The sequence below is a fragment of the Gorilla gorilla genome, chromosome 23 (assembly GCF_029281585.2).
Source record: "Gorilla gorilla gorilla isolate KB3781 chromosome 23, NHGRI_mGorGor1-v2.1_pri, whole genome shotgun sequence".
In the NCBI taxonomy this organism is placed as follows: domain Eukaryota; kingdom Metazoa; phylum Chordata; class Mammalia; order Primates; family Hominidae; genus Gorilla; species Gorilla gorilla.
Window position 1 is genome coordinate 34,356,965 of NC_086018.1, and position 27,752 is coordinate 34,384,716.

At 51.5% G+C, this 27,752-nt stretch overlaps 1 protein-coding gene across 2 annotated transcripts in view; it reads right to left on the reverse strand.

Annotated features, from left to right (window-relative positions):
* Positions 1-26,750, reverse strand: part of MYH9 (myosin heavy chain 9) — a 105,128-nt gene extending 78,378 nt beyond the window's left edge. Inside the window, exon 1 of one of the 2 annotated variants that reach the window (XM_031005427.3) lies at positions 26,497-26,750. The gene's annotated coding sequence lies outside the window, so the exon portion shown is untranslated. Of the gene's footprint in view, positions 1-26,011; positions 26,100-26,496 lie in introns of those variants that run through there. The other variant, XM_063704929.1, reaches the window with a different exon arrangement.
* Positions 26,751-27,752: the final 1,002 nt, after the last annotated feature.

The window sequence follows — 27,752 nt, forward strand, 5'->3', positions numbered from 1 at the left end:
AACTTAGTGCCCGGGCCCCAGAGCCTGCCCCATCTGCAGGTTCTGCCTTTGCCTCCTTGAAGCGGGCATGGAGGGGGGCTCAGGTGACTGCTGAAAGTCCAGGGAACAATGAAAGATGATGGCATTTGCCTGTCCAAGGGAGGGCCTGTGGTCACTTTCACTTTGCCTGGCACTGAAGGAAACTCAGGCTATCAAAAACAACACCAGTATGTATTTCAAATCATGTTGTACACAATGGATATAAGCAATTTTTGTCAACTTAAAAATTAAATGAACACTTTCTTTTAAAAAAAAAAAAATGACACCAGAAACCAGAATGTGGTACATAGAGTCCCTCCTCCTGCGTGGGAAGGGGTGGGGGCAATAGCTTGGGACAGGCTGGAGGAGATAAACTGGGGCAGCTAACCCAGGATCTTATCAGCCATTTAGGAATGTGGACTTTATTCTAGGGATAATTGGGGAGGAGCAGAGGTGACATCAGATTTGTATTTTAAAGTAACTGGCTGGGGGTGTACAGTGGCTCATGCCTGTAATCCCAACACTTTGGGAGGACAAGGCAGGTGGATCACGAGGTCAGGAGTTCAAGACCAGCCTGGCCAACATGGTGAAACCCCATCTCTACTAAAAATACAAAAATTAGCCAGGCGTGATGGTGTGCGCCTGTAATCCCAGCTACGCGGGAGGCTGAGGCCAAAAATTGCTTGAACCCAGGAGGCAGAGGTTGCAGTGAGCCGAAATTGCGCCACTGCACTCCAGCCTGGGGGACAGAGCGAGACTCTGCCTCAAAAATAAAAAAAACAGAAATCATCCTCCCTTACCTGCATGGAGGGGGCAATGAGAAGTCAGTGGTTGGAAAATACTGGGGACTTGCAAGGAGGGAGCTTCCAATCTAAGAGAAGAAAAGACAGTTCCCTGACCAGGCTAGGTGGAGAGTGATTAAATGACACGAGAGGGACAAGTGCAGCCACAGACTTTACCCTCTGATCTCCTACTCCATAGAGCCTGGCTCGAGTAGAGTCCTGGAATCACCGTCCTACGACAGTGAGAAGTGACCAAGCAATCCCAGGAGCTCCAGGGCCAGTGTTTCCAGAGCATCTTAGGCACAGATCTCATGTGGCATGTGTCACACAGACTACACAATAAAGTGTCCAATGGGGTGTCCTCCACTAAGATACCAACTTCAGGACCACAGAGACATGGCTTTAGATCCTCAGAACGGAAACCATTTCTGAGTCGCTCTGTTGCCCGGGCTGGAGTGCAGTGGCACGATCTTGGCTCACTGCAACCTCTGCCTCCTGGATTCAAGTGATTTTCCCGCCTCAGCTGGGACTACAGGTGCATGCCAGCACGCTCAGCTAATTTTTGTATTTTAGTAGAGATGGGGTTTCACCATGTTGGCCAGGATCGTCTTGAACTCCTGACCTCAAGTGATCCACCTGCCTCAGCCTTCCAAAGCGCTGGGATTACAGGCATGAGCCACTACACCCGGCCTGAAACCATTTCTTAATGAATAAATCAATCAACCAATGAGCCAGGGCAGAAAGCAGCAAAAGTTTGAGGCCAGCCCTGCCATCACCCCAGAATGACAGCCCGCCCAGCATGGATAGAAGTGTGCCCCCTACAGCCTTTATAACCCCACCCCAATGCCTTCCACCAGTGCCTCTCAACCATCTTTCCAGCCACACCTCTCTTATCCCCTGCTACAACCCTCCATTCCAGTCACTAGAGCACACTCCCCAGAGCAGCCTTTGCTTCAGCTGTCACCCAGAGACAAGCTGGAGGGCCCATCTCCCCAATTCTCCGCAGACTGAGAGTCCCCAAAACCAAGTGGACATGCCATCGCCCCCAGGCAGCCTCTCCTAGTATGAATGACTCATAGTATGAATTACCCTAGTATGAATTACTCACCCTTCTCCCTCCTCCCCAACAGGCCCAGCGCAATCTGCCTTATACAGAACCATGGCTTCATTGCCTGTGTCCTCTGCTGTCTCTTAGAACTCTCTAGAGGCAGGAACTGTCTCCCCAACCCTCTTGCTCTTGCCCAGGGTGCTGCAGAGAGAGCATCAATGCTTGTTGAAAATAACTGAATTGTTGAAAATGCTTGCAAGTATTTTCTGGGAACCTGGCAGTCCAAGAGAATGACCACTCCAAGGGTAGCTGGAGGGAGAGACAGAGGGAGGCAGGAAGGAGGGAAGGAAGGAAGGAGAGGAGGAAACAATAGGTTAAGCAGCTTTTGCCCCATGTTAAGAGGCCAGGCAGACAGACCTAGGGCTGGATCTGCAGATAAGTCATCTACACTGGACCCTTGGCTTTGCTTTTAATTGGTTCAATATTTGCACAGTGACATCACACCTGCGCCTTACCTACTCAATAACAAGCTTTCTCTCAGTCACCCAGGAGAAACTGCAAAGAAAAGCAAATTGTTTCAGGTATGGTGGGGACGTCCCCTCCTAAATAGTGAGGGGCAGATGATCCCCTTTGACTCACCCCCAGGTTGGAAGCGGCTGACAGGGGAAGGGTTTGGTTGGGTTCACCAAGCGCACCAAGCATGTCCCCCTGCAGATGGTATCTCCCCAGCTGGCTGGAGGCTTCCCACACCCCCAGGAGGGGGAACTTGAACCCTTCAGATTCCTGCAGCAAAGTTATTCCTTCCCTTAGCTTCTGCTGATAGAATGGTTTTTCTTTCCTCAAGCATGTGAGCACAGTTTGCTGAAACCCAATGCAGAAAAATAACCATACTCAGAAGATGTAATTATATGGCCACCGTCTCAGTGGGAAAGTGCAGCATGAGGGCTTTCTGAGTCCACATCACGACTGCTGAGAAGTGCAACCAGAGACCAGAAACAGAAGATCACTTTTGAAGGTCGCTCAGCCTAGAACCCTTCAAGCCTTCAGCAGCTTATCCTCTGAGTGATTATTTAAATAACACAAAAAAAGCGAATGAATGAGAAGCCACTTTCCCCCAGTAGCCATCTCACCTCTAGTCCTGCAGGGCTGAGGGCTCCAAGGCAGAGATCGGGTCACCACTGCATCCCCAGTGCCCCACATATGGGAGGTGCTGAACTAAAGTCATGGGAGAGGCTCCCATCTTCCCAAAGGTCCAGACTCCAGGGACCAACTCCAGTCAAATCTGCGTCACCCATTCTTAAGTGCCTGATGTTAAGCCCAATCATCTTCTATCTTATTGTCCAAATAAGTCCACATGACTATGGTGTGGCTCATGTCTCCCCTTAGCAGGACAGACAGCAAGGGCCACCCACAATGGGCCATAGCTTCTCTGTGGCCATCCAGGGTCCTCACCCTCCGCCCCACCCCCTGCCTCACTGATAACTATATCTGCCGTACACTAATTTTTATTTTGTTTCCAACAGGCACATCACTGGCCAGGGGTCAGCAACAATCTCCCTGCATTGATCAAGCGGTCATTACAGTGGACTCTGATCATGGGCTTCAAAAGGAGAGGGACCTGCTCATGGTGATTATTCACTTACAGCCTTCACAGAAGACATCTGAGGACGAGCCGCAGCCAGGAGGTAGACAGGCTGCCGGTGGAATACCAGAGCCACCATTTAACTAACAACAAACTTTGCAGCTTGACTTGGGCCCCAAGCCTCAGTTTCTCCACCTGTAAAATGGAGCTGATCCCAGCTACCCCCATGGACAGCTACAAGGAGCCCCAGTGGGTCTAGCTGACAGCCCCCACCCCCACCAGCCCCTTCTTCTGCATTGGATCGGAGTATCGTCTAACTCACAGTGCCACTGTGAGGACAAAATAAGCTCCCAGAGCTGGGCTCGGGGCAGCCCCGAACACCAGCCCCTCCCCCATGATCTTTGCCTCCTCTCAAGACAGCCTGTGTCGCCACTGAGCTCATAATGAGTCAGTCACAGACGATGCCCTCACACAGCCCACTTCGAGGGTTTGAAGTCACATCCTGCCTAACCCAACTCGACATGATTTATTCCACCCCAGGAATGTAGCTCATTTCCCAGAATTTTGTTAAGCCCTTTAGTAAAAGAGTCTGATCTGGCAAGGGGCTCCCTTTACAGCCCTGGCTGAACATGCAGCTCAGCTCGGGCCTGGAGGCAGGAACCACCCTAAGTCAGGGCTGCCAGAGGCGCCAGGGCATCTCATCCTTGGGGCCCCAACATTTATCTTAAGCGGTAATTTTTATTTTTTTTTTTTTATTTTTTTGAGACAGAGTCTCACCGTCGCCCAGGCTGGAGTGCAGTGGCACAATCTTGGCTCGCTGCAACCTCCTGGGTTCAAGCAATTCTCCTGCCTCAGCCTCCCAAGTAGCTGGCATTACAGGCATGCACCACCGTACCCAGCTAAATTTTGTATTTTTAGCAGAGACAGAGTTTCACCATGTTGACCAGGCTAGTCTCAAACCCCTGACCTCAAGTGATTTGCCCGCCTCAGCCTTCCAAAGTGCTGGGATTACAGGCATGAGCCACCGCACCCGGCCTTTTTTTTTTAATTTTAATTTAAAAACTTTTTGTCATAAATACAAACATGTCTAACAAAACTGTCACAATGTGACATACACATGCTATTCACTCTGATTCTTTTCCATTCAAGTCTATTTTATTTCATTTCTAAACACACTGGTTGCCCGCCAGGCATGGTGGCTCACGCCTATAATCCCAGCGCTTTGGGAGGCTGAGGCGGACAGATCACCTGAGGTCAGGAGTTCAAGACAGTCTGGCCAACATGGCAAAACCCTGTTTCTACTAAAAATACAAAAATTAGCCAGGCGTGGTGGTAGGCACCTGTAATCCCAGCTATTCGGGAGGCTGAGGCAAAAGAATCACTTGAACCTGGGAGGCAGAATTTGCAGTGAGCCAAGATCCTGCCACTGCACTCCAGCCTGGGTGACACAGCGAGACTCCATCTCAAAAATAAATAAATAAATAAACAAACAAACTGGTTGCCACTCACTTCACGACCCACCAATGAATCTCACTTGAAAGTTCTTGAAAAACACCACCTTGACTTATCTACGCTAGGAAGGAGAGGCACGATCTGCCTAAGATCACATAGCCAGGCCAAGAAGAAACTCAAGTCCAAAGCCAAAGGGAAACTCAGTGAGGGGTGGGGGGTCGGGGGGAGTGTCCCACTCCAGGCAAGTGAGACTCAGCTGTAGCAACCCGATCACCAGACACATTCATCTCGTGGTGTTTACATCATCTGATCCCGCCAGCCTTGGCAAAGTGAAGGGTCATGCGGCCCCTCCCCCTAAAAAAGGAGAGAGCCTCAGAGGCTCAGGGAGGCTAAGTGACTTGCCTAGGTACAGGGCTTCCCGGGAACATCCTTGCCGATGTGCAGGGGCAAGAGCACAAGAACGAAAGAGGAGCCCACCTTCCTCAGCATCCAAGGTAACAAGAGATCAAGTCTGGCATCAGAAACATCACCCCTCCCATCTCCAGGCCCAGCCCCACACTGAAGAGATACCCAGAAGTGACGGTGTTCTAAAGGCTTAAATACAAGAAGGATCATCAGGGAGGGGAGGCCACTGTGCTGGAGCTACAGTGATGAGCCCCAGGAAAGTGATCACCCCTGGGGTGGCACAACTTAGCCTAGAACAAACCCCCATCCTGATCCTAACGGCCCCCAGGCTGCATCCGTTATGTGACACTCACGTGTGCACACTCTACAAATGGAAAACCCAAAGCTTCTATTTGTCTAGGTCAGTGGTCAAGGACCCCTTTGAGAACTTGTGAGAGGCGGTGAACGCCTTGCAGACCACGTTAGGGGGCTCGCAGAGACTCTGCAGTGCGGTCCATGGACTTTTAGGAGTCCCCTGGTCACAAACTCAAAGGTAATGGGGCACTAGTGCGGCCTCCTTTTCTACCGAGGCAACATGAACAAAGACTTGAGGCAGGATCTCTTTCTTCGTCACCCTCCGGAGGGTTAAGCAGGATCTCGCTGAGGAAGCAAAGCTGTGGACAGAATAACCCAATAGCAAGAGTCCACGTGGCACGGGAGGGAGGCCGATTCTCCTGCACTGCTCTGGGGTGCCCTGGACTCCAGGAACAAGAAGCCCAAAACTGAAGGGTGAACGGTCTCTCCTCCCGACATTTCCATCCCTTGGTCCGGTTCTCAAATGAGCAAGCACACAGCCAGCCCTGGACATATAGAAGGCATGGCAGGCAGTGCCAAGCTTTCCAGAGAAGCATCCCAGAGCCTCCTGCATTCCCGGGGGGAAATGATCAAATACAAGTGAGGATGAAATCCACTTATTTTGCACTTTACAGAAAAATTAACTTACCGCTCCTAGACTGGGTTGCGGCAGCACCCTTGTCTGAAAGGCTGGCCAACCCCAGTGTCCTTGAGCAGGCAGCCTGGCCGGCAGGATGACCTTACCAAGTCCTTCCCCAGAAACGTGACTACCGCTTACTTTACCACTCACCAAGCAGCGCTCCTTTGCCCAGGCCACAGTCTGGTTTGAAAGTGGCCAAAGCTGTGGCTGCACATGAAAGAAGGAAGCAGCAGCGGCCCCTGCTCTAGAGAGCTGCCAGATTTGGGCCAATGCCATCCTGCCCTGGACAGAGCCCCAGGCCCCCTCCTACCCTCCCCACTCCAAGATGGGTGCACACAGACTTGCACACACACAGATAGGCATGCACACAGACACGTGCAAAGATCTGTGCACACAGAGGTGCAGAGACATGCACACAGAGACCTGTGCAAACAGACATGCACATATACAAACACACACACACACATGCCTGCATACGGGCACCCCAGAGGATGCTGGGATATGGCCGAAGTCAGGCCAACCTGGAGGTAAGCGCTGGATTCTCCTCACTGGTGCAGGAAATCCGGCAAATTATTTAAATGTCCTGAACCTCCCTTTCTTCATCTGTACAATGGGAATGAAAAGGCCCACCTCCCAGGACCCTGTTGGTAATTAAATAATGGCCACTTGCACTTTATTCTGAGTGCTTTTCACCAGGAATCTCACTTTAGCACACAGCACTCTTGTGAGGTAGATTCTAGTGGTATCCCGTTTTGCAGATGGGGAAACAAGGCCAGAAGGCTTACTTGCTGAAGGACACACAGGCACTAGCTGCCGGTGTCTGTACCCTGCAGGTCTCACTTGGGGCTCCAGGTCTTCCATCCCTAACCACTCTGCTCCACTGCCTCTAGGGGTGCAATGAGACAGCGAATGCACACAGAGCATCTGGCAAGGCTCCACATAGGACCTGGTCAACAGCAGTTGCTCCGTGATCAGGAAGGGGAAGAGCAGAGGGTGGACCCGCAAGCTTTCCAGTAGCCCAGGGCCAAAGCACCAGTATCTGTCCTCCTGTCTGCTACCAATTCCCTCCAGCAGACTCACTTTTAACCCAATTTCTCTAAGATAACAGTGCTGGGAGGTGGAGGAGTGTTATCTCCCCACCCTTACCCCTCCCAGCTGTCTAGATCGCCCTAAACAGCCAGGAATTTAATGAGCCTGGAGTTGTCTCTGACTCCCAACCACAACCAATTCGGAATGCCCCAGGTCCTGCAGCACAACAAAGGCTGCCCTGCAAAGCCCGGAAGAGCCTGCGAAGCCCGCCCCGTCTGCGATAGAGCATCACATTCTTCAGATTCTTGTGTAAAAGCCAGAAGTAAGGCAAGGGGGTGGGGGTGGGGGGGGCTCTAATTTCAACCTAAGGGTCATTAAAGCCTGTGACCTGTATTAAAAGGGAAGAGACCCACCCCTCTGCAGCCCCTCTGTACCATGCTGGTCCTCCAAGGTGTATGATACTGCACAGGTAGGCACACCCGGGCCTCACAACCAGGAAGCGCCCTCAGCCTAGCGTCCCCCCCTTTGAGGACATCAAGGCTCCAGGACACACAGCTAGTCAATGGCAGGAGGGATTCTGCCAGACTGATCCTCAGCATCGTACTGGTGGCCACTATCTCTTTCTTTCTGTCTAACATAGGTTTAAAGTTCTAGCCAGAGAGTCCACAGAACTAACCCCAGGTAGAGTTCAGGGGAAGACGTTGAGGTGCTGATGGAGACTCGTGAATTCCACAGTGCTCGGCAGCAAGTAATTAATCTCATGATGAGGCGTTTTTCATGAGCACTTGGCATTATGTACCCACCTCCCCCTCGCCCTGGCAAAGGCAGGAAACAGTGGGCGGCAGGCCGGCTCTGGGCAGAAGGCGGGCTGAGAACAGCATGCTGGTGGGCTAGGAAGATACGAGGGGGCGGTATCCATTCTTCAGAGGAAGGACAGCAAAAACCCAGGTTCCCCACAAGGACCAGGCTAACCAGACCTCACACCAGCCTGCCAAGCCTTCACCTGCTGTCTACCCGACAGGTCTCTTAGGATGGAACAGGGAGGGCTGTAATTTACAGCTGGTGCCATAAAGCCAACTAGGTAACGCGACCCAGCAACCACCACTGTGAGGCTATGCGTGCAAGTCTACAAAAACCCAATTTCACAACTATTGTCCACATAATGGTTGAAGTGGGATGAGAAGGCAGGAGAGGCGATGGAAGTAGATATGGAAAATAACTGGCCTGAAAATGAGGAGCTGGGAGAGGATTTTAGATCATTCACTTGCTACCTGGGACTAGTCACGTAGATTTTCTTGGACTCTCAACATTCCCAGCTACAAAACAGGAACACTAATACTGCCACCTTCATGGGATTGAGAGACTTTTGTTGCAATAACCTGAAAGTGACTTTAACCTTTGTAACATGATATAAAAAATAGACTGAAATTTTTAAACAGATAAAAATATATCACCTGGCACTGTGCTGGATAAATTGTGGACAGATAAAACATATAAACAATAAAGCTATACTTTATTAGCATCAAAACCCTCTGTGGCATTTATTTTCCTCATTCCACAGATAAGGAAAACTGAGGCACATAGAAAGATTGTATGACTCACTCAAGGTCAAAGGGCCTGCAGGTGGGAGAACCAAGATTACGGCAGATGGTCTGAGTCCAGAGTGCCTGCCTATTTACCTAAGCACCAGACACACGCCCATCATGCTGGTGAGGCTCAGAAGCCAAAGAAATAAAGCCATCTACCCAGGGCACATCAGGGTCTGTGCCACCCACATTCTAGTATGAATATCCTCACCTGTTTCTCAAGCATGTATCAAGTGCTCACCATGGGCAAGGCAGCATGCAAGGGTCCCGGCGGCAAGGCCTCTAAAAGGGGAAGCGAGACCAGCACGTAAGTCAGCACAGAGAATTGCTAAGACATGAAGCAGTCTGCTGGGAACAGTGGCATAAGCGAAGCATTCAGCAACGCACGCTCGAACCGCAGCCATCCAACACTCGGGCCAGTAACCGGGAGTTTAGGTTATAGTCCTGCACCAGCTTTCTACAACAGTTCCTCCTTACCGGTGTCAAAAGTGCTTATGACTTAACAGAGGGGAGGAGCCACCTCCAAGAACAATTGGCTCACAGGCACTGGGCAGAAGGCAGGGCAGCCTGGGAGCTGGGAGCAGCCAGGGCAGCCCCCACCCGGTTCTCAAGTGTTTTGATCAGAAGTAGAAGCCCGGAGCAGAGAGCAAAGTGGGACAAAAGGAAAAAGCGCTGGTGAACCAGGGGTGGGCAGTGGGGGGTGGGAAGCAGGGCAGGAGGGGCATTGATACTTATCGGGAGTCCATCATGAACTAGACACTGCTGAAAGCATTTCATACTTTAGCTACCCAGAGAACACTAACAGATAGTTCTATGAACCAGAGTTTACAGATACAGAAACTGGAGCTCAAAGCAATTAAACAACCGGTAGAGCACCGTCCGGGAGGGCTCCTCCCCCGGATCTGAAGGCATCCACAGAATGTCCCTGGATCAGAGAACCCTCTGCTGACACAAACACACTCCCCTACTCCCTTCTTCCCTGTTACAGATTGAATTGTGTCCCTCCCAAAAATATCCATTATGTTGGAGCCCTAACTCCCAGTACCGCAGAATGTGACTGTGGTATTTGAGGACGGGGCCTTGGAAGAGGTAATTAAGTTAAAATGAGGTCCTTCGGGTAGGCCCTAATCCCATGGCTGGTGTCCTTATAAGACGAGGAAGAGACACCAGGCGTGTGCGTGCACAGAGCGAAGACCATGTGAGGACACAGTTGGCAGACGGCCATCTATAAGCCAAGGAGAGAGGGCTCAAAGGAAACCAAGCCTGTCCACACCTTGATCTTACATTTCCAGCCTCCAGAACTGAGGGGGTAAATGTCTGCTGCTTAACCACACAATCTTGTACTTCATCATAGCAGCCTGAGCAATTTTTTTTTATTCGTATTTTTATTTTGAGAAAGGGTTTCACTCTTGTTGCCCAGGCTGGAGTGCAATGGCGCCATCTCGGCTCACTGCAACCTCTGCCTCCCAGGTTCATGCGATTCTTCCTGCCTCAGCCTCCCAAGTAGCTGGGATTACAGGTGCCCACCACCACGCCTGGCTAATTTTTGTATTTTTAGTGGAGACGGTTTCACCATGTTGGCCAAGCTGGTCTCGAACTCCTGACCTCAGGTGATCCGCCCGCCTCGGCCTCCCAAAGTGCTGGGATTACAGGCATGAGCCACCACACCCAGCTGCCTGAGCAATTTAGTACCTCTCAACATACCCCCTCACCTGCTTGGGCTCTCTACAGCTCTTACTGTCTTGACCTACCTAGTAAGTATGTTTGATTATTGTCTGTTTCCGCCACTAGAGAGTAAACTGCAGGGACTTCAGTTGCCTTAATCAATGATGCGTCCCCAGAACCTAGAACAGTCTCTAGCAATTGATATGTATTTAATGAACAAATAAGTTGAATGAAAATGAAATGTAAACCCAGCAGCTGCTTCTGAAGTCACCCACTCCCTGCCCCACACCCCACTTCCTGTTGCTTTCTCTATTCCTTGTATCCACCTCTCCTTCCTCCAATATAACAGCTACTAAATAATTTTAAATAGTATAAATTCAGACCATGTGCAGTGGCTCACATCTGTAATCCCAGCACTTTTGAAGGTCAAGGCAGGAGGATCACTTGAACTCAGATGTTCAAGACCAGCCTGGGTAACATAGCAAGACCCCATCTCTACCAAAAAATTTTAAAATCAGCCAGGTGTGGTGGTATGCACTTGTAGTCCCAGCTACTTGGGAGGCTGAGGTGGGAGGATCACTTGAGCCCAGGAGGTTGAGGCTGCAATAAGCTATGATTGCGCCACTGCACTCCAGCCTGGGCAAAAGAAAGAGTGAGACTCTGTCTCTCAAAAAAAAAAAAAAAATTGACAGGTAATAAAAAAAAAAAGTTAGGTTAAGGTTTAGGTTGTGTTTTTGCTGAGTTTGTATTTAATCATGGGAGGTATTAAGGACTGTGACAGAGCTGTCCCAGTGAAACCTCAAACCCGAGAGGCCTGGTGCTGATCCAGGTCCCAAGAGCAGGCTGGAGGGGGGGACGCGAGGAGCTCGGCAAATCTGCAACACACAAGGGCAGCGGTGGCCACCGTGACCACCTGGGCCCCCAGCCCTATTCGTGCCCTCGGTGGGGTGGGGAGCAACAAGACTTTGGAAACTTTCCCATAAGCAAACGACTTCTCTCCTGCTGTCTAGGAAGACAGCAGAATTCAGGTCAGCGGGACTTGAGTGGGGAGCCGGGGTTGGGGAACAGGGGCCTTGGAGGCCGAAAGAGGCGGCCACAACACCTGGCAGAGGAAGCCTTTCTCTGGAGTGAAAGGAAATACCGGAGCAAAGGCAGCTCTTGCATTCCAATTTCTAGCCCCTTGACCACCCATCTTCTCCCCTTAGGCCCACCCCCAAATACTCTCTTTTTACAAACATCTGTCTGCTCAAAAGTAGCCACTAGGATTCTGAAACTTCCTCTTTACAACAAAACTAAACTGTTGCAACTTGTTGCTACCATTCTCACACCATCCTGGAAAAGGCAGGGGCCTCAGCAGAGCCCAAGTCTCCTGCCAGTGGCCTTCCGACTTTGGAAGACCACTCCACCCCACTATCCTCCCCCTGCCCTCAGCTGCCCCTGCTCCACTGTCACCCTCGGTAGGGTCTCTCTCAGTAGGGCCAGGGGCTATTTCCCAAGCCTCCCTGTTGTCATGGTCCCTTGGAGACTTTTTCTCTCCCTCGCTTCCTCCCAGTGGGTTTTCTGGCCAGGGGCCTTGGAAGTGACACACACGGCGGAGGCGGGGTGAACAGGTTGAAGAGCTTCCTCCAAAAGCCCAGACAGATCTCCCAGCTCCCTTGTGTCTAAGCCTTCTCACCACTACTGACAAAGTGGTTTTACCTGTTTTCCATCAGCTGGAATTGACTGGAATTGGGCATCCAAGCAGCCACCACCTCCTCAGCCCCCTCAATCACAACCACACCAGAGTGAAGTGGCATGTTCCTAGGTCTACACTGCAAGCCCCCTCCAGGACAGGGCCTGGGACCTCTCGTTCATCTGCATCCTGACCAGCGGGCAGTTTCTGGCCTAGATCTAGAATAGACGTACTGGATACATTTGCTGAATGAATTTCCAAGACTCAATAAAACTCATGGAACTTTCTGGCAACATGAAAAATGGTCCCTCTCCTCAGTGGACATAAGAGGGTCATTAAAATATGAATTCTGGTGACCAATGCAACATAGGAACTTTGCATTATAGTACTAAGCAACTCAGAACACACACGGTCTCCGTTCTGCTTACAATTTTGTAAAATACATGTGTATATGGACAGAAAACCCAGAAAAATGCAAAACGGTGGATGAGGTGCGGGGCAAATCTGCTTCTTGCCAGCTTTGTTGCAATAATGCTTGTGCAATAAACACCACACACCCCCCTTATTTTTTTTTTTTTTTTACTTTAAAAACAGAAGAACTGGCTGGGCGCAGTGGCTCACACCTGTAATTCTAGCACTTTGGGAGGTTGAGGCAAGTGGATCACCTGAAATCAGGAGTTCAAGACCAGCCCAGCCAACATGGCAAAACCCCATCTCTACTAAAAATACAAAAATTAGCCAGGTATGGTAGCTCAAGCCTGTAATCCCAGCACTTTGGGAGGCCAAGGTGGGCGGATCACCTGAGGTCAGGAGTTTTTGAGAACAGCCCGGCCAACATGACAAAACCCCATCTCTACTAAAAATACAAAAATTAGCTGGGCATGGTGGCACGCGCCTGTAATCCCGGCTACTCGGGAGGCTGAGGCAGGAGGATTGCTTGAACCTGGGAGGCGGAGGTTGCAGTGAGCCAAGATTGTGACAGTACACTCCAGCCTGGGCAACAGAGTGAGACTCTGTTTCAAATAATAATAATAAATAAAAACAGAACTGATTCTAATAACAATTGCGTCTCTCTCAATATTCCATGAAAAATCTCATCCCAAGTCCTTTGGCTAGAAAAACATGCTGGCCACACAACCAGAGGGCGCAGGCCGCGTTCCCAGCATCCACCCCCAAGGTGAGTGACCTGGGAGTGGAATCCTGCACTCCCACGTTTCCTGGGAAATGGGGCAAGGAAACAAGCCTTCACGGGCCGTCTTGGCCTATGCAGAGGCTGGGTCATGGCCTAAGGAGGAGAGGAAACGTTTCACCAGCCCCAGGTGACTCACAGGGCCTTCTCCAACCTGAATCACCCCTGAACAAAGCTCTGCCTGAGTCTGGGCAACTGAACGAGGTCCCACCCCTGCTCCCTGGACTTGCCACACCATGTCTCTACTTTACAATCTCGAAGGCTGCCTCCTCCAGGAAGCCTTCTCAGACTCCCCCCTGGCTTCTCCCTGGGTTTCCAGCATCGGTATCTGGTGGGAGACCATCAGCTCCCGGAAACAAGGGCCTATGTTTCTTTTCCCTCCATATTCCTAGCACCCAGCCAGTGCCTTATACCTAGAATCAGTTCCTCCTAGTAGGAGTCACTACTGAATGACTATGAATCTGATGGGTGGACAGATGAAGGACGAAAGGAACCCAACGGTTTCAAGTTGGCTGATGTCAAGAGCTCACTAGGCAACATGATGGCAGGTTGCCTGGCTAGCTGGTTCCCCAGAGGGCACTACTCAGACAGGCACAGCAGTGCCTGGATTCACGCTGGGGCCAGGATCTTTCCACCTGCTCTCCCTTAGGACCAACCACATTCATTTGAAAAATGGCCAGTGGGGTTAAAGGTGAAGTCAGTAGCCAAGGCATCACTGCTGACCTGGCAACCCCGCTGTGGGTTGCCAACTGCTGTACGGGAGATCCCATTCTGCTGCAGCCCAGCGTTCTCTCAGCCCATTGAATGAATGCTCAGCCACTGGTGAGGGTGGAGGCCTCAAGGACCAGCCCAATCACTCACCGCCAAGTGAGGAAACACAAGTCCTGGAGTGCAGGGCGTCTCCAAGGCCACAGAGAGTCAGGAGCTGGAGCACCCAAGTTTGAATCCCTGCACAGTCTCCCCATCTGCAAAATGAGGATAAGTTCCTACCTTATGGAAACAAGGGAAGAATTAAATGAGATAATCCATGTAAAAGCCCTAGCATGGCCAGGTGTAGGTGCAGTGGTGGCTCACGCCTATAATCCCGGCACATTGAGAGGCCAAGGTGGGAGGATCACCTGAGGCCAGAAGCTTGAGACCAACCTGGACAACACAGTGAGACCCCATTTCCATTTTTTTAAATGTAAGTTACAATTTTTTAAATAAAAGATAATAATTTTTAAAAAGCATCAGCATGGTACCTAGTACATACAAGTGCTCAATAATTTCTTTTTTTTTTTTTTGAGATGGAGTTTTGCTCCTGTTGCCCAGGCTAGAGTGCAGTGATGAAATCTCAGCTCACTGCAACCTCCGCCTCCCAGGTTCAAGCAATTCTCCTGCCTCAGCCACTCCAGTAGCAGGGATTACTGGCATGCACCACCACACCCGGCTAATTTTGTATTTTTAGTAGAGACGTGGTTTCACTGTGTTGGCCAGGCTGGTCTCGAACTCCTGACCTCAGGTGATCCACCCACCTCGGCCTCCCAAAATGCTGGGATTACAGGCGTGAGCCACCGTGTCTGGCCAGTAAAATTTAATAATTATAATTAATAACGAGGCTGTGATGGGACCCAGAGAGCAGCTCTTCCCCCCTTCCATGCCCACCTTCCCATCCTCCCTCCTCCTCCCAGGCAATCCTAGCCTCCAGGAACCTAGCTCAAGATGCTCAGATGTCTCCTGACTCAGGGTAGCATGGGCTTGCCTCAGTAACCCAACTCCCTGTTGGAGGATAAGGCTGCTTGGTGACAGGGACAGGCTGTCAGCCCTCCATCGCTGCTGAGCCCCACCAAGCCAGCACAGTGCAGACCACACAGCTGGAGCTTAGGGAGTCTCTGCGGACTGACTTGGCAAAGGGCAACTCCCTTATACCCAATACTTGGTTCTTAAATATAAAAAATAAAAACTTGAAAATGCCCCCCTACCGCCACCTTTCTCCTCCCAGGGATTCCCCCATCAGTGTTCTGTAAAATGAAGAGGTCACTAACCGGCATTCAAAAGCTTTTGGCTATCTAGGCCTCCCTGTCGCAGGCTTAGAACTGAAGACACTGGCTGGGCACAGTGGCTCATGCCTGTAATCCCAGCATTTTGGGAGGCCGAGGCAGGTGATCACCTGAGGTCTAGAGTTTGAGACCAGCCTAGCCAGCATGGTGAAACCCTGTCTCTACTAAAAATACAAAAATTAGCTGGGTGTGGTGGTGCACACCTGTTATCCCAGCTACTTGGGAGGATAAGGCAGGTGAATCGCTTGAACCCGGGAGGTGGAGGTTGCAGTGAGCCAAGATCGTGCAACTGCACTCTAGCCTAGGCGACAAAGCGAGACCCTACCTCAAAAAAAAAAAAAAGTGAAGACACCAATGAGACCTGAACCCCATTTGTGCAATAAGGACTAGGAGCTGACTCTGTCCCAAACACGGAGTTACAGCCTAGGGACAGAAATGAAAGAAGACCCCGCCTTTGACCTCCTCATCCGCACAGGACAGCGAGTTCTCAAATCTTCTCCCCGATTCTGGCCCAGTTAGATTAAGTCACCCAGACTGTCCCAAATGCCTCGTTCTTATGTTTATCTGACAGGAAGCTGCCTTCTCTAGCTCAGTGACTTAATGTGAAACACAGGAAACGCAGTGGCTTTTGAACATAGACAACTCTAAATAAAGGTGCCTCTATCGCTTTGTAACAGCCTTTCCAAAAAAAAAAAATTCTTAAACCAGCTCAGATCAGTGTAATGAGATGAACTGAACTGTATGGGAAAAGGATGCGAAAGTTGCAGGCATCAGAAACCCCAGCATCAATGCCGGGGGCGAGTTCCAGCAGGTTCCTCAGTCATCTTAATCACCGCACCTTGTTATCGAGGGACAGGCTTGTTGGATAAATACGAAATCTCTAAAACTTGAACCTGGCCGGGTGCGGTGGCTCACGCCTGTAATCTCAGCACTTTGGGAGGCCAAGGCGGGCGGATCATGAGGTCAGGAGATGGAGACCATCCTGGCTAACACGGTGAAATCCCGTCTCTACCAAAAATACAAAAAAATTAGCCGGGCATGGTGGCGGGCACCTTGTAGTCTCAGCTACTCAGGAGGCTGAGGCAGAAGAATGGCGTGAACCCGAGAGGCGGAGCTTGCAATCAGCCGAGATGGTGCCACTGCAGTCCAGCCTGGACGACACAGCGAGACTCCGTCCCAAAAAAACAAAAACAAACTTGAACGTGTATTTCCTACTACCTGAGGAGAGATGATGTTATTGTTACTATGAAGAAAAGGAGAAGCTGGGGGACGTGGCTCACACCTGTAATCCTAGCACTTTGGGAGGCCAAGGCAGGTAGATTGCTTGAGCTCAGGAGTTTGAGACAAGCCTGGGCAACATGGCAAAACCCTGTCTCTACAAAAAAAAGAAAAAAAAAAAAAATTAGCCAGGCCTGGTGGTGCACGCCTGTGATCCCAGCTACTTAGGAGGCTGAGGTGGGAAGAATGCTTGAGACGGAGGCCGAGGCTGTAGTGAGTTATCACGCCACCACATTCCAGCGTGGGCAACAGAGCAAGACGCTGTCTCATAAAAAAAGGAGAGAGATGAAGGGGAGGAAGAGGAGGACCAGACCACTTCACATCCATTTATAATGCTAAGAAAGAGGCTTCTCCACGGTGCAGATGGGAAAACTAAGGTGAGCAGCAGGAGAAAAGGCGGGGGGTCTGCTCCTAGCTCTGCCTGATCCCAAAACTTTATTTTGTTCCTTCTCCCGTGCATTTTGTGTTGAAAATACAACAAATTATCACCCGAGACATTAAGTGACCTAAAGTTACTAGAAATCAGGGCTGGCTGAGGACAGTGGGCAGCGGTGTGGCTTTCTGAATGGCCCACCCTGCTGCCTGGCACCACCCCATGTGAAATATTGATTTTTCGAGCTGTGGGAACTTTCAGCCCAAGTGGCCACGTCCAGCTGGAAGAAGTTCAGAGAAACCCAAAACACTTCCCACCCCATTCCTTAACCCTAGTGCCCCCCACCAAAAAACAACAAAAAAGACGAAGGGAGTAGAAGAATAGACTCTTAAGGAAAGATTAAAGGAGCTAAGTATGTGTTGCTTGGCTAAACACGGCATAAACATAAAAAAAAAAGAGAGTCACCATTTAGAAAACACGTTTAAATGAAGCCTCCTGATTTGGAAAGGCACTGGGAATGAGCGAAACCAGGGGCCAAGGTTTTCTACTGACTCACAGAATGAGCTTGAGCAAATTGCTTTTTCTCTAATTAGGAAAAAAAAAAGAAATGTTATTTTAATTATTCCCAACATCTCTTCCAGCCAGGCATTCTATAATTCTAAATCCAGTAGGGAGGGTTTTCATTGTTGTTGCTGATTTTTCTTTTAAGCAGGGGATCATTTCAAATTAGAGTTAAAATGCAAGAAGAAAGGCTCTTCTTTCTAAGGCCCACGTCCTTTTGGTGAGTGGCAACCTACCCAGAGATTAGCTTCGAGCTCCCCCAACATATTAAAAATTGTACAGAGAGGCCAGGCGCGGTGGCTCACGCCTGTAATCCCAGCACTTCGGGAGGCCGAGGCGGGCGGATCACGAGGTCAGGAGATGGAGACCATCCTGGCTAACACGGTGAAACCCCATCTCTACTGAAAATACAAAAAAAAATTAGCCGGGCGTGGTGGCGGGTGCCTGTAGTCCCAGCTACTTGGGAGGCTGAGGCAGGAGGATGGCGTGAACCCGGGAGGTGGAGCGTGCAGTGAGCTGAGATCGCGCCACTGCACTCCAGCCTGGGTGACAGAGCGAGACTCCGTCTCAGAAAAATAAAAAGTTGTACAGAGAGACATCATCTTGGCCTAAGAAGGCAAGAGAGGGACCTCCCTGAGAAGCCCCTTTTCTCCTCTGGGACATACCATAAGGATGATAAGGGCCTCTGAGAGGTACCAAGGAAGTGACTCGAGGGTGGGGAAGATCAGCTACCTGTAACCCCACTACAGGCCTTAGCCCAACCTGCACGGCAGGAAGCCACACCCTTCCGGAAGGCCCTGCAAAGGCTCCTTCCAGCCACAGCAGGAGGGTCCCGGGCTAGAGATGCAGACAGCCACTGAGGGACTCCCAGCTGCTCCAGCGCCTGGCAGGCCAGCTAAGGGCCTTCTCTGGGGCCACCTGCCCGGGTGCTGAATCATCTCAGGCTCGAGAAGCTAATCGTGGGAATGGGAACCTGAGTAATTCCAACAGAAGCCTAGGTTACTTTTTAAAGAGACATGCATCAGACAGAGTGGGCAGCTCCCCTCCTGCCTCCCAAATATTTGGTGCCATCTAAGCACAAGGGACAGGGAGCTGGGTACAGTTACAGGCCGCCCGCCCATGCAGCGGCAGTCCCATTTTAGAGCCAGTCTCATAGTGTGTGCTCATGTGTGACTCACACCATTCCCCCAGGAGGCCCGGAGGCTGCCTTGCAGGACCTCAGGACCCTGATGGGGTCTTCCAGACTTCACTCAGGAAAGGAGTCAATCGGGCACAACAGCAGCGCCGGCAGCTCCTCCCAGGGCCCACACCATCCAAGGCGAAAGACAGCCATCCTTGAGAAGGGGGGTAGGGCCCTCCGATTCAAAACACCCCTCTGATCACATCTTCTCAATAATTTCGGCTTTTCCAATGTTGTTATACATAAAAACCACAGGCCAGATGTCTTAGGGGAAACTGGGGACAGAGTGGGAAGGGGCATAATAGTGGATGCAATGACCCCAAGTTAAAAAAGAAGGCCAGGTGGCCAGGTGCGGTGGCTCACACCTGTAATCCCAGCACTTCGGGAGGCCAAGCCGGGTGGATCACCTGAGGTCAGGAGTTTGAGACCAGCCTGGCCAACATGGTGAAACCCTGCCTCTAATAAAAACACAAAAATTAGCCAGGCGTGGTGACAGGTGCCTGTAATCCCAGCTACTCGGGAGGCTGAGGCAGGAGAATCGCTTGAACCTGGGAGGTGGAGGTTGCAGTGAGCTAAGATCACGCCACTGCACTCCAGCCTGGGCAACAGAGTGAGACTCTGTCTCCAAAAAAAAAAAAAAAGAAAAGAAAAGAAAGTAAGCCAGGTATGTGAGGGCCTGGGTTGGGCTTCAGGTTGGGATGGGCTCCCCAGGACAGGACAGCTTATGATTTGGAGCCAAGTGAATTATGGAAACCTTGCAAGAGGGTATCCCAAAACGCTTTCCAGACACACATGCAGGCTTTCTCTTCTCACACAGCAAAGAAAAATCAGTCATCTCTACCATTTCCCAGAATATGAGGAAGTAGATCAGAAAGGACTTCTGTTTAAGGGGTTACTCTAGTGATGTGACATCATGGGAAGAAAACGGGACCCAAAGGTTTCAAGCACAAAGACCCTTCCCTCTTACCTTGTACAAGGTAGGCATTCAATATGCAATATGGAACCTAAAGCAATGCACTTTAAAGTTGAGACCTACAGATTGGCCAGCTGGACCCCTTATTTTTATAGTTAAGAAAAATAAGAAATAGCTGAATTTTTGATTCTTTAGGGACAATATGGCCGGGCACACTGGCTCATGCCTGTAATCCCAGCACTTTGGGAAGAAGAAGCAGGTGGATCACTTGAAGTCAGGAGATGGGGACCAACCTGGGCAACATGGTGAAACCCCGTCTCTACTAAAAATACAAAAAAATTAGCTGGGCACAGTGGCGCACACCTGTAATCCCAGCTACTCAGGAGGCTGAGGCAGGAGAATCACATGAACCCAGGAGGTGCAGGTTGCAGTGAGCCGAGATCGATCATGCCACTCCAGCCTGGGCAACAGAGCGAGACTCCATCTCAAAAAAAAAAAAAAAAGTATTGAGTGAAATGTACTGCTCACTCCCTGCTCCTGTTGCCTAGACCCTAGGCAACCACCATTACCAGGGTCTCAGTATCTTTCCAGAAATACTGCATGCACAGAGCAGAGTTTACATAACATGTTTTACACAAAACGAAGCACCATTTACACTACTTTGCGTCTGGTGTTTTTCACTTACAACATAGCTTGGAGAGCACACCCTATCAGTACATATGGATTGACCTCATTTTTCAAAGGGATGCAAGGACTTCCACTGTACAGCTGTACCATGATTTAGTTGACCTTTTTAATAGCAAAACTTGTTTCCTGTCATTTTCTATGTCAATGCCGCAGTGAAGATTCTCAGACATTTCGTTCAGCACATCTGAGTTTATCTGTGAGATAAATTCCTAGAATACAGTCAGGAGAATGCTTTGACAGATACTGCCAAACAACTTTCTTTTGTTGTTGTTGTTGTTTAATGTAACAGAGACAGACTCTCCCTTTGTTGCCCAGGCTGATCTCGAACTCTTGGGCTCAAGCAATCCTCCCCCATCGGCCTCCCAAAGTGCTGGGATTACAGATGTGAGCCACCATGCCCAGCTCCAAACGACCTTCTAAAAAGAGGGTTGTACAATATACACTCCCATCAATAAGGTACCAGAGTGCTGGCCAGGCGCGGCGGCTCACGCCTGTAATCCCAGCACTCTGGGAGGCCAAGGCGGGCGGATCACCTGAGGTCAGCAGTTCGAGACCAGTCTGGCCAACATGGTGAAACCCCGTTTCTATTAAAAATGCAAAAATTAGCTGGGCGTGGTGGCAGGCGCCTGTAATCCCAGCTACTTGGGAAGCTGAGGCAGGAGAATCGCTTGAACCCAGGAGGCGGAGGTTGCAGTGAGCCGAGATCGCACCACTGCACTCCAGCCTGGGCAACAGAGCGAGACTCAGTCTCAAAAAACAAAAAAAAGAGTGCCTAGGAAATTTAAATTACTTGATTTTGCTGGGCGTGGTGGCTCATGCCTATAATCCCAGCACTTTGGAGGGCCAAGACGGGTGGATCGCCTGAGGTCGGAAGTTCGAGACCAGCCTGGCCAATGTGGTAAAACCCCATCTCTACTAAAAATGCAAAAACTAGCCGGGTGTGGTGGTGCGCCCCTGTAATCCTGGCTACTCGGTAGGCTGAGGTGGGAATATTGCTTGAACCCAGGAGGCAGAGGCTGCAGTGAGCCAAGATCATGCCACTGTACTCCAGCCTGGGCAACAGAGTGAGACCCCATCTCAAATAAATAAATAAATAAATAAAATTACTTAATTTTTCAGTTTTTCAGGCACTCCCATACATAACTTGTGGGCACATAAACTGGTATGATATCTTTGTAGAGAGATACGGCACCTCCTCGGAAATCAAACCTGGCCAGGTGCAGTATTTCACACCTGTAACCCCAGCACTCTGAGAGGCTGAGGCAGGAGGGTTGCTTGAGCCCAGGGGTTTGAGACTAGCCTAGGCAATACAGCAAGATCCCATCCCTACAAAAAACACAAAAATTAGCCAGGTGTAGCAGTGTGCACTTGTAATCCTGGCTACTCAGGAGGCTGAGGCAGAGAACTGCTTGAGCCCAGGAATTTGAGGCTGCAGTGAGCTATGATCATGCTACTGCACTACAGCCTGGGCAACAGAGCAAGACCCCGCTTCAAAACGAAATCAAAAAACAAAAAGGAAATCAAACCTCCCCTCACCCAGAGCCAGAGTTGGAAGTAAGGTCTCCAGTCACCCAAGTCCAGTGCTCTTCCTGTATCACCCTTTGGCTATCTCCCAGACCACAGGAAACCATGTGTTTGAACTAAAACCACAGTCTGCACACCTTCTGTCCCAGCCGGGGCCCTGTGAAGAGGTTACTCAGCACAAGTTCATGGCCAAGTGCATCCAAAAGCATCAGCAGATGGGCCTCATAGCCACTTGTGAATAGGCAGTCCACAACCACAGTCCACAACCACAAAACACGCATACCTTGTTGTGCACAGAGGCAGAAAGAACACCGAGCTAGAAGCCAGGAAAACAATCTGTCCCCCAGCCTCATCCCCACCCCCTCAACCTGATAACCTAGGGAGTTAAGACTGATCATTTATATTAAAAAAAAAAAAAAGGGGGCGGGGGCCAGGTGCGGTGGCTCACGCCTGTAATCCTAACACTTTGGGAGGCTGAGGTGGGTGGATCGCCTGAGGTCAGGAGCTCGAGACCAGCCTGGCCAACATAGTGAAACCCTGCCTCTACTAAAAATACAAAAAAATTAGCCACGCATGGTGGTGGGCACCTGTAATCCCAGCTATTCGGGAGGTTGAGGCATGAGAACCGCTTGAACCCAGGAGGCGGAGGTTGCAGTGAGACAAGATAGTGCCACTGCACTCCAGCCTGGGTGACAGAGTGAGACCATGTCTCAAAAAAAAAAAAGTGGGTGAGGGGGTGCCGGGCGTAGTGGCTCACGCCTGTAATCCTAGCACTCTGGGAGGTCGAGGCCGGTGGATCGCTTGAGGTCAGAAGTTCCAGACCAGCCTGGTCAACATGGCAAAATCCCATCTCTGCTAAAAATACAAAAATTAGCCAAGTATGGTGGCAGGCACCTGTAATCCCAGCTACTAGGGAGACTGAGGCAGAAGAATCGCTTAAACCTTGGGGGCAGAGGTTGCAGTGAGCTGAGATTGTGCCACTGCACTCTAGCCTGGGCGAGAGTGAGACTCGTCTCAAAAACAAACAAACAAACAAAAACCATATACAAGCTGGGCACAGTGGCTCACACCTGTAATCTCAGCACTGTGGGAGGCCGAGATGGGCAGATCACCTGAGGTCAGGAGTTCGAGACCAGCCTGGCCAACATGGTGAAACCTCATCTCAACTACAGATATAAAAACTAGTGGGGTGTGGTGGTGGGCACCTGTAATCCCAGCTACTCGGGAGGCTGAGGCAGGAGAATTGCTTGAACCCAGGAGGAAGAGGTTGCAGCAAGCCAAGGTCACGCCACTGCACTCTAGCCTGGGCGACATAGCAAGACTCTGTCTCAAAAAAAAAAAAAAAAAAAAAATATATATATATATATATATATATATACAGCCACTACATATTAGGCCATGTACATACCTTATTTCTTTCAGTTCATGCATCTAACCCCACAGGGTAGAATCTTGATTCCCACATTATGCATAAGCACATCCAAGCTGTGAGGCTATGTGACTTGCCTAAGGTCACAAAGCTAGTAAGTGGCATGGTCAGGATTTGAATCAGCCTGCTTCCAAAGCTCACGTTCTTTCCACTACCCCACTCTTCCCAGCTCTAAGAGTGAGATTCAGTAAGCCACAGCAGCAGCACTGCCAGGGCTCCATTCTTTTGTCAGCAGAGGACTCCAGCCCAGGGACTCAGCACACCAAGGGTTAAGGCTGAGAGGCAGTGACTCTCTGGGGCTGCACAAAGGGAAATGCACTTCCTGCCCCAGCAGGCAGAGATGCTGTTTTATGCTCAGTAAATTAGGACGTTTGTTTAATTAAGACGACACACAGATTTTGTTATTCTAAATATTTTTGGAACATGATGCTTGGGAGGAAGCTGTCAAGGCACGGGTTTTTTTTTTTTTTCTCTCTCTCTTTTTCCTTTGCTTTGGGTTTCTCTTTCTCCCCCTCCAAGAGAAGGGTAGGGCCAGGCTCGGAGGAAAACAACAGCCAACCCCTCCTCTCCTTTTGAAATAAAGATGTCAAGCTGGTAAGGGCTGTCTTAAGTACTTTATTGAAGAATTAGCTAGAAGAGGAAGTAAAGGAAGAACAGCCAGCCTGGTTTCTAGCAATACCCTACCAGGCTACACAACAATGCTGCATTTTTTGAGTGTGTTTTTCTTCTTTTAAAGAGCTAACAGATCCTTGTTTTGTTTTTTCTGGAGCAAGAGCGGGCAAAAGGCAGGCTGTGATTAACATGTGTCCTTCATCCTACAAGAGAGAAGTTGTCCCATCTCTAACCCCTTAGGTTAAAAAGTTTAAAAATAAAAGCAAGAAAGCCAGGGCCCTCCCTCTCCTCTACCCTCCTGAACCTTTCAGATGAACAGCCTCACCGAATGCTGCCCTTCTCTCCGGGGCTGGAGAGCTCCCCAAACAGAGCCTGCCAATGCCGGCTCTCCAGACACCTGGCTCTGCCCACCTGCGCTGCCAGGGTCTGCTGAGTGTGGAGACTGAAGTTCTTTGGTGTCACCCCACAGTCATCCAGAGCGCAGTGGCTCTCAAATTACACTGAGCAATCTCTCCATGTTTTTAATTACCCCCCAATTACCCACTAAGTGGCTCCTCACTTTCCAACACCGCATGCTTGCCTCAGTTAGCCAAACCTGCAATGTGCTTCTCCCTTGTAGCAGCCTCCTCCTTGCCCAAGAGAAGTGGCCCCTCTCAGCCTTGAAATTCCTCGAGTCCTTTGTCTATGGCATACTTGGGACACACATCACAGGCTGCCTTTGTATTTCACTCGTTCTGCCACTTTCCCCTTGAGGACTGTAAACTCCCCAAGGGCAGAGGCAGGGCCCCAGGGATTTCACAGGGCAGTCTGGCTCCCTTCTCCCAATCCCCATGACTCACAGTACCTTTCCGGGGTCCCTGTCATCTCCACCTCACGTTAGACTCATCTACAGATTTGTCTCAGTTCTCCGCTAAGTGCCCATGGGCACGGGCCAAGTCTTACTCAACCTCCCACCCCCCACCACCTGGCAGAGTCCCTGGCACAGAGAGGGCAGTTAAATATTTGCTCAATTACACATCTGTGTCCCCTTCCCCCACACATAGCAGCCTTGTATATAAACTGACTATTATTAATTGAGTGATTGTCTCAAAAGGCCTCCCTCCTTACCAAAAAGGGACTCCTAAGCCATCAGGTGAGCCAAACACTGGCCCAGACAGTGGAGTTAGAATGGCCACAGTGCTGCGCTGCATGGAGAAGGAGCTAAGGCTCTCTTCCCTTTCCACAGTTACTCATCAGTCACTTTGAAATCCTGTTAAACCCAGAAAAGGGCGCAGTGAACCGAGAAGTGGCAGGGCCTCTCAGCTGCCCGGTGGAGACAGCCGCCTGCCTCTACGACCTGGGACTTCCCAAGGAGTCTTCTCTCCACACCGGCTGGGTGGGGCCGTGCGCTCACCCTGCCCCCCACCACAGGACAGCCGGCAAGCTAGTGCTGGGGCTGCTGAGTCTCAGTTTGAAACAGCGGGGCTTCCCTGGAGAATGAGGGTGCCGCAGTCCTGTCTCCTGTGCGTGACCCCAGAACAGGATGGGGTGAGGACTCCAGCACAGGGAAGCGGGTGCGGGAAGTGGAGAATAGAAAACTCCGATCTGGCTCAAACAGGAAAGATGCAATCGCCCAGGCCTGGTCGTAACGGCAGAGCTAGCTGCCCCCGCACCCCGCCCAGACGGGATGGCCCCTGGGTGCGGTGGAATCAGGTGCACGCCTGGGCGGCCCCGACGGCTGCTGCATTCCGGGCCTCCCTCCCCCGGGGATCAGAATTCGGAGGTCGAGGGCTGGAGCAGGGACTGGGGGTGGCCCTTCCTGTCTCGCGCCCGGGTCCCCGCCGGGTCCCCCTTGTCCGGGCAGCCGCCGCACCTCCCCCGGGCCCTCCCCGACCAGTACGACGGCAGCGGGCGAATGAGGAAGTCGGCCGCGGAGGCGGAAACCGGCCCGGGTGCAAGGTCTGCAGCGGGACGGTCCGACTCTGACTCAGGAGGACGCCCTGACAGCTGCCAAACGGTGCCCGCTGCCCGTTACCTCCGTGCCTCAGACGCCAGAAACTTCCACGGGAGCGGCTGCCCCGGGCTCCCAACCCGTGAGGCTGCGTCCCAGGGGCCGCGGCTCCCGGAAGGGGTTAAAAAGTTTGCCCGAGTCGGGCCTGGGCGAGGCGAGGGCGGGGCGCGTGCCCCAGCGGCTGGGGGAGGTCGGCTCCAGTGCCCAGTCCTGGGACCGCGCCGGGGGACACGCGGGGCGCCGGGGAGCGCCGGGTCCCGAGGCCGCCCCTGCACCCCGAGGCCTCGCTGCCGCCGGCGCCCTCCCCGAGCGCCCGCGTGGGGGTCCCGGTCCCCCTGGGAAGGATGCGGTGCCGGGCCCTGAGCCGCCGGCGTTCGCGCCCGCCCGCGCGGGTGGCGGGCCGCACTGAGCCCAAGAACCACAAGTCGGCCTGGCGGCAGCGCGTCTCGCCCCCGCCCGCCCGCCCGCCGCCGCCTGCCCGGGGCGGGACCGCGGTGGGGCTCGCTCACCTGAACCTGGATCTGCCCCGGGAACAGGCGCTGCTTCTCCCGAGAGGACTTTCTCGAGCGCTCGGGCGGCGGCCGGGTGGGGCGAGCGCACGAGGCGGGAGCTGCAGCAGGTCAGCCTTGCTCAGCCTTCCGTGCCCTGCCCAGGAACCGCGGTGATCTGCGCGCTTCACCGCACCCAGCTCGGCTCCCCGCCGCCTTCCCGCCCCGCCCTCGGAGCCGCGGGCCCATTCCCAGCCGGGAGCCGGCTCCGGGGCGGAGCCTGGGGCACAATCCCGCCCCCCTTCCTGCTACACCCACTGCAGGCCGCGCCTGGCCTTGATGGGCAGACATGTTGGCCTGTGGAAAGAGGGATGGGCGGAGCCTCTGCGGCCAGATGGGTGGGGATTCAACCTCCTCTTTCGGCCCCACCTCCACCCGCTCCACCTTCCCCCGCGCTTCCTAGGCGGGAGCCCCGCCCTCTAGGGCGGGTCCAACGGACAGCCAGGTTCTAGGACAAGGATTGACACAGCGGGAATCCAATCAGGAGGCGGCGACTCGGGGCGCGGAGGGCTCCGGGCCGGGGTTTTGGTGCCTTGCCTGGGCCGGGGCGAGGCCCGGCGGGAGCCGACTGGGAAGGTCTGGAACTCTGACACCCCGCCCCGCGAGCTGTGCTCTCAGTCTCATGTCATCCCACCAGAAGGACAGATATTAAGTACCATATATGGGAAAAATGCTATTTTACATAATTATGATCCCTGTGGGGGCGGGCATGGACTCAGCCCTGGATTCCATAGTGAGCGTCTTGAGTTCGATTCCTGACCCTGCCTCTGTAGGGTCCGCACGTTGCTGCCTTTCAGCCTCCAAACCTTTGCTCTGGCCGTTCTCTCCACCTGGAATAATACCCTTCCGAGCCTCTCTTCACCTCCATGTCATTAACTCGCATACATCCTTTCAGGTACTTGTTACAAATTGCACTTTTTTTTGGTTACTGTCCACTACAAGAGGATAAAAAATGTTTTCATTTTTAAATGAAAAATCTTTTGATCCATTTGGAATTTATTTTCGGGGTAAGGAAGAAACCTAAGATAATTTTTGTAATAGCCACTTGTCCAAACACTATTTTCTCCACTGATTTTAGTTGGCACCTTCATCGCCTATTGAACTATTTTATACTTGAAGCTGTTTCTGACTTGTATACATTGATCTCTCTGTGTGCCCCTGTGCCAATCCCACCATGCTTTAATGAAGATACCTTTATAATACATTCTATATCTATG